At 51.8% G+C, this 6,932-nt stretch overlaps 1 long non-coding RNA gene across 1 annotated transcript in view; it reads right to left on the reverse strand.

Moving 5' to 3' along the window:
* Positions 1-4,608: 4,608 nt before the first annotated feature.
* The window catches only part of LOC121828946 (uncharacterized), an 8,428-nt gene continuing 6,104 nt past the window's right edge, over positions 4,609-6,932 (reverse strand). Inside the window, exon 2 of the long non-coding RNA XR_013050934.1 lies at positions 4,609-6,932. This exon is cut by the window's right edge and continues 3,319 nt beyond it. This is a non-coding gene — a long non-coding RNA (uncharacterized LOC121828946).

A 6,932-nucleotide genomic window follows, 5' to 3' on the forward strand; every position in this document is an offset into this window, starting at 1 on the left:
TCTTCTTATCTTTGCAGGAAATCAGAGCTGGCAAACCTCCTGTGGGAGGATGAGCCCGTTTCCATGGCAACCCCCAGTTGCCTCCTCACGGCTGGAAGGGGAGGAAGAAAGCGGCAGAAATAGCTGCTGAAGGTCTCACAGGCTTCAGTCCTGGTGCGCGAGAGGGAAGCCCTTCAGAGCCCCATCCTAACTGAATCAGACTAGACTGTCCCCAAGATGCTCACCTCTGCTCAGCCACGGGCTGAGTTCCCTTTAAAGGTGGCGCCTCCTCAGTCACAATCAGGAGGGGATCGAGTATGGGGAAGATGGTGAAGGCCAGGCAGCTCCAGCGGGACCCGAGGAGCTGAAGCAGTGTCACGCATGCCCCCATTTAAATTCCTCCCCCTTTCCTTCTTTGTAACAGGCTGGGAATTTAGCCCGTCGAGTGGTTAGCTAGCATGCACAAAGTCCCGAGTTCATCTCCAGTTGTGCAGAAATTGGGTTATGGTGGTGCACGCCCGGAATCCCAGCAAGGTAGAGGCAGGAGGATCAGGGGTTCAAAAGTCACACTTGGCTACATAGTGAGTTTGAGGCCAGCTTAGGATACACAAGACTGTCTGGAGAAAGAGGAAGGGCCGGAGGAGCTGGCAGCTTAGAGAGGAGAGATGAATTAGCCGCCTGCAGGGGCAGATCGCACCTCTCCATTCCGGGCTGTACCCAGGGTGGCAAGACGTGCTACCGTTTTCCGTCTGAGCAGATGAGGTGTTCCCTGGCCGTCTCACTGTGCTTCTGCTGTTCTTTGCTGTTCATCAAATGTTCTCCTTTAAGCAGATTCGCTAGTTTTTCCAGGGCTGGCAGGAGTGGGCCTATATCATGCACGCCCCGTAGAACTGTGAAGAATAAACCGGCCCTGGACAGTGGAGGTCAAGACTCTGGGCCCCAGAGCCTGTGCTCTTGGGTTAGATGAGCCAGTGTGCTGGCTGGCTGAGGCCTCACCCATGTCTCTCCTCAGGTTTCTCATTGATGGACCCACTGTGGGCGAGGGGTCCAAAAGAGGGGTGAAGTGCTCATGGCAGGGGTGGGTGGTAGCCCAGTCTCCGGATAGAGAAGCCTACGCTGAGCATCTATCCCAGGCGTCATCAGTTTGGATGCTTTTGTGATTTTTAATAGACACAGCGTCATAGTGTGTTTCATGAGCAGCATAGTGGCTCAGCCTTGCCGTTTCAACACAGCGCTCAAACTCTGTGTCATGCTGTCAGATGGACACGCGCTTATTAAAGTGGCCTTGCTCATGGACTGCCTCTGTGTGATTCTGAAGAGGGAGCTCCTGGGTCTGGAGGTGAGGTCGGCAGCTGGGAGGCGGCGTGAAGAGGAGGTCCTGTCCCACCGGGTCTCACCCTGGGAGCTTGTTCCTTATTGTGAACAGCTGGAGTGAAGGGCTTAAATGGGGGAGCTGAGAGGGAGGGTTAAGAAGAGAGATGTGGGGGGAGGAGGGCAGCAGGGAGCACTAACCAAGGACAGCAGAGAGGAGAGGAGAGGAGGCAGGAGAAGCCCCAGGCCTGAAGGACACTGAAATTGAGCTCTCACGAAAATATACCAGGAGCATCCGCTTGCTAGCCCTTGATCTCTGCGGCTTTGGTTTCTCCTTTTGCTGACTCCTCTTGTGTGTCTTGGAGTTCCCTGGCTCCTTCGAAAGGAAGAGAGATTAGCTTACCTTTAATTGCTCTGCTGGAAGCCTGCGCCTTGCTTGTTGCAGTATTTCATCATCTTTTGGCCCCACACCCTGGAAGTCAATGGCTTTCAAAGTCCTGGCCACAGAGAGGCTCCCTCTGTGGGGACTTTCTGGTGGCACCCATATTTCTTCCCCGGAAGAGACCCCAGGAGACCTTGCTGGGGAGTCTCACAGAGCACAGTGTGCACAAAGCATTATAATGCACAAAGCCCTAGGCCGTTGTTAGGTGGTGGGTGGGAAGGTTCAGGGATGGATTGGGGTGTGGTGAATGGGTGGATGGATGGATGAATGGAATGATACTTGAGTATCTGGAGTGGATGTGTGGTTGGATGAGTGGATTCATAGGTGGATAACTACATTGTGTGTGTGTTGGATGGATGGATGGATGGATGGATGGATAAATGGTGGATGAGTGTGAAATGGGTGCATAGGTAGACGGAAGGACAGATGGGTGGGTGAATGAGAGGGACATGTTTAAAGGTAAGTGGTAGGAAGACAAAAGGATGAGAGGTTGGGTGAACGTGGGAAGGTGGGCAGTGTGGGAGATGGGCAGTGTGGGAGAGGGGCAGTGTGGGAGATGGGCAGTGTGGGAGAGGGGCAGTGTGGGAGATGGGCAGTGTGGGAGAGGGGCAGTGTGGGAGATGGGCAGTGTGGGAGAGGGGCAGTGTGGGAGAGGGGCAGTGTGGGAGATGGGCAGTGTGGGAGAGGGGCAGTGTGGGAGAGGGGCAGTGTGGGAGATGGGCAGTGTGGGAGAGGGGCAGTGTGGGAGATGGGCAGTGTGGGAGATGGGCAGTGTGGGAGAGGGGCAGTGTGGGAGATGGGACTGATGGAGTGACAGGAGTGAGTGGGCAAGTGTGCGGTGGAGAGATGGCTGGTGGGACTCAGTAACTGACAGCATGGATGAGGGGATGACCAGGCCAGCGGACGGGCGATAGACTAAAGACGACATGGAGGAACGAGTGAGTGAGTGAGCGTCGGGTTGGTCAGAAAACGCGCTTTGTTCATTTGCAGGAAACCCGGGGCTTGATAAAGACAAGTGGGCTCAAAGAAAAAAGCAGGCATTGGAGCCAAGTCTCATGGTGCAGGGCCAGGATCCCAGCTACTCACACAGCTGAGGCAGGAGGATGGCAAGTGTGAGGCCAGCCTGGGCTGTGTAGAGGGACTAGAGTCGGACACTGGGTCACCCAGGGTCATCCAACAGTTTAATGGTCTTGTTTATTTTGTTGTCCTCAGTGCCTGGTGCAAGAGAGAGATAAAAATCTTCAATGGGCAATACACACAGACACGCCCCGCGCCCCCCCCCCCAGTGTCTAATGTATAGTACACGGTCAACCGGTCCTGCCCTTATTACTGTGGTTGTTTCAGTGAGTACTTCTCAGCGTCAAGCGGGAGTATTACCTCATTCACACTCCCAGGATCCTGCCAGGTGGAGCCTGTTACAGTCACCAGGGTTGATTACAGAGCATGACCAAGTGGAGACCGAGAGGACAAGTCCAGCTGACAGTTGATCCCTGGGGCAGCAGGGGCCCCATGTAACATGCACTGTTATGGACTGACGCATCCATGTCCCCTGAGTCTCTGAGGGCCCCTCTGTCCACTCTCATCAAGCTACTTTTCTTTACCATGGAATTCGTGAACAAAAGTGTGTACACCTGTGTGTGTGCCTGTGTTTGGGGGGTGTCTTAGTCAGGGTTTCTCTTGCTGAGAAGGAACACCATGACCAAAAAGCAAGTTGAGGAGGAAAGGGTTTATTTGACTTACACTTCCATATTTGCTGTTCATCACTGAAGGAAGTCAGGACAGGAGCTCAAACAGAGCAGGAATCTGGAGGCAGGGGCTGATGCAGAAACCACGGAGGGGTGCTGCTTACTGGCTTGCTCCACGTGGCTTGCTCAGCCTGCTTTCTTATAGAACCCAGGACCAGGGATGACACCACCCACCACGGACTGGGCCCTCCCGCACTGATCACTAATTGAGAAAATGCCTTACAGGTGGGTCTCATGGAGGCATTTCCTCAACTGAGGCTCCTTCCTCTCTGATGACTCTAGCTTGTGTCAAGTTGGCACACAAAACCAGCTAGAATGGGGGAGGGGAGTATGGTATTAAGTAGCATCACTCTACCCAGAAACTCCAAGAAACCTGAGCAGGCTGCCCAGTGGGACATAAATGATGGATGGTATCATGGAATTCAGAGAAGGCCAGACTTTGAACAGAGGAGCCAGCCTCTTGCCGGCACCGTCGGAGGGAGTGGCATGGGTGGATCTCGGCTCCTTCCATCAAGATGCTGGGCTGACACCTCAGCAGACATGTTTTGAGAGAGCAGTGGCCTGGAATCAGACAGTCTGATGTCAGAACTTGGCTGCACTGGGATGCTGTCCCCTCCACGAAGGTTGTGGCTTGTCTTTAAGTCAGAGGGCTATGCAGGGTCCCTTTGTTATAGAATGTTCCAGTTGTGGTTCACTTTCTCTCCTTCTCTCCACTGCTTCCTTCCTGTTTGCTTATTGGGTTTGTTTGAGCCATGATCTCACATAGCCCAGGATGACCTTGAACTAACTACTTAAGCAAAGATGACTTTGAACTTTTAATTTAATTAGCCAATTAAATGTGTATGGGTGATTTGCCTGCATGCATGTCTGTGTACCCCATGCATGCCTAGTGCCTACAGGGTCGGAAGAGGGCATCAGATCTCCTGGGACTGGGGTTACAGTGGGTTGTGATTTTGATGTTCCTGCATCTGCCTCCTGAGTGGTAGGAATACAGGTGTGAGCCATCATCATACCAGGCTTCTCCCAGGTTCTCTTATTTTTTTTAAAAAAGATTTATTTTATTTTTAATTATATGTGTGTGCCTCTCTCTCTCTCTCTCTCTCTCTCTCTCTCTCTCTCTCTCTCTCTCTCTCTGCCTGTGTGTGTGTGTGTGTGTGTGTGTGTGTGTGTGTGTGCCTGTGTGTGTACACACATGAGAGCAACTCTCTCCTAGGCTCCCCCAACTTCTACATGGATTAGTTAGGCATTTTTAAAACAGTTACTTACTTATTCTGTTTTCTGTTTGTGTGTGTGGTATGTTTTGTGCGTGTTCACATGTATGTGCATGTGGATGTCAGAGACTGATGCCAGGTGTCTTCTCCAGCCACACTGACTCCACACAGGGTCAAACAGCGTCTCTCACTGAGCCTGGAGCTTACTGATCCTGCTAGGCCAGATGGCCAGTGAGCTGCAGGAGTGTGTGTCGTCCCCCCCCCCCCCTCCTGTCTCTGCTTCCCTAGTGCTGGGATTACAAGTGTGCCCTGATATCACTGGTTCTTTCATGTGCATCCTGGGGATCTGAACTCGGGTCCTCATGCTCGAGCACGAGCACTTGACTGACAGAGCCGACTTCTCCTCCACCAGCTAAGCTTTCTGGTTACTTAGGTTGAGCTGGACACAGAAGCCCCTCCCTCAGCAACCCCAAGTTGCCTCAGTGACCTGCAGTTGACCAGACAGAGCCATTGGTGGTAAAGGGCTTTAAAAAGTTCCTCATAGGGTCTGGAAGGATGGCTCAGTGGTTAAGAGCATTGGCTGCTCTTCTGGAGGTCCTAAGTTCAAATTCCCAGCAACCACATGGTGGCTCACAACTATCTATACTGGGATCTTATGCCCTCTTCTGGCCTGCAAGTATACATGCAGTACATGCAGATAGAGCAGTCGTATACATAAAATAAATAAATCTTTAAAAAAATATTTCTCATAGACACCCAACATTGATCTCTGTCCTCAACATACATACCCACATATGCACAAATATATACACAAAAAAGAGAATTTTTTAAAATCCCCTTATAGCCAGATGGTGGTGGTGCACGCTTTTAATCCCAGCACTCAGGAGGCAGAGCCAGGCAGATCTCTGTGAGTTCAAGGCCAGCCTGGTCTACAGAGCAAGTTCCAGGACAGGCTCCAAAGCTACACAGAGAAACCCTGTCTCAAAAAACAAAAAACAAACAACAACAACAAAAACAACAAAAATCCCCTCATAACCTAATAAAGCCGACATTATCTCCATGGCTACTCATTTTAGAGGTGGGAAAGTCACAGTTCAGAGAGGCTAGGTCACCCTTCTGTACCTCCATTCTGCCCAGGAGTTACAATTCAGAGAGGCTAGGTCACCCTTCTGTACCTCCATTCTGCCCAGGAGTCCTCTCTCTCTGCCACGAGGCCACACTGCCACCTGAAGGAACTTTCCACTACTCCTTGTTGAGTGAACATGTAGACACACAGCCACAGGGCTGCATGGGGCCTGACAGAGCCAGCCCTCTGCCTGCATTTTTAGGTGCAAGCGGATCTGCATGCATCTCCCCTAAGCTGGCAGCTAGACTTGATAGGTGTGGCGGGGTGACCCAATCACATGGGGTCTTTGGCGATGGCCATGGACTTGCAGAAGAATCTCTGCAGAGTCCTGTGGCTGGTGAATTGCCTACCACTTGGTCCAGGGCTCATTACATTTGGTCTGGACAATTGTGGGAGCCTTCTTCTGAGTCTCCTGAGACTACCTTGCGTTGCTCAGATCTCCCTGGTGCTCCCCTTTGATGGAGGGCTCACTTGAGAACAGGCCTGAGTGCCTGGGACCCCTCTGTGGAAAACTAACTGCCAGGGCTTCCCAACACAAGGAAACTCAGACTCCTTCCTTCTTGGAAATAAAAGGCCCTGAATCTAGATATTCTCGAACATTCCATGCTCAGGGCCTGGGCTCTGGGAACTTCCCTGATGTACCTCTTTCCTCAGCATTCACAAGGTTGATGTCCCCCTGTGATCCTCAGTTTCCCTGTGACTACCTTGTCAGGAAGCCTCCCTGGACCACCTCCTCAACACTGCTGATGCCTCCATCAGTCATGTGCCTTGCTCCCTCCTGGTGCTTTTCATCACGGTACTTACTATAGCTGGATGCCCTGACTGGCTGACCTGTATGTTTACTAATTATACAGGCATTGAGTGATGTCTGTTTTTCCTGCCCTGTGTCTTCAGTGTGTCACAAAGGAGATGTCCTGTGGACTGAGAGAAGAGCAGTTCTAGGTTGGGAAACACCTTTGCCTTCCAAGAGGCTTAAGTGGGGTTTCTCAGGCTTGGTACTATTGACTTGCAGGGCAGCAGCTACATTTATTATCAAGGTGAAGAACCATTCTGTGCACGGCATGATGTTTAGCGACATCTCCTTGCCTTCACCCACTAGACACCAGGAAGACGTCCCC

The sequence above is a fragment of the Peromyscus maniculatus genome, chromosome 4 (genome assembly GCF_049852395.1).
Source record: "Peromyscus maniculatus bairdii isolate BWxNUB_F1_BW_parent chromosome 4, HU_Pman_BW_mat_3.1, whole genome shotgun sequence".
Classification (NCBI taxonomy): Eukaryota; Metazoa; Chordata; class Mammalia; order Rodentia; family Cricetidae; genus Peromyscus; species Peromyscus maniculatus.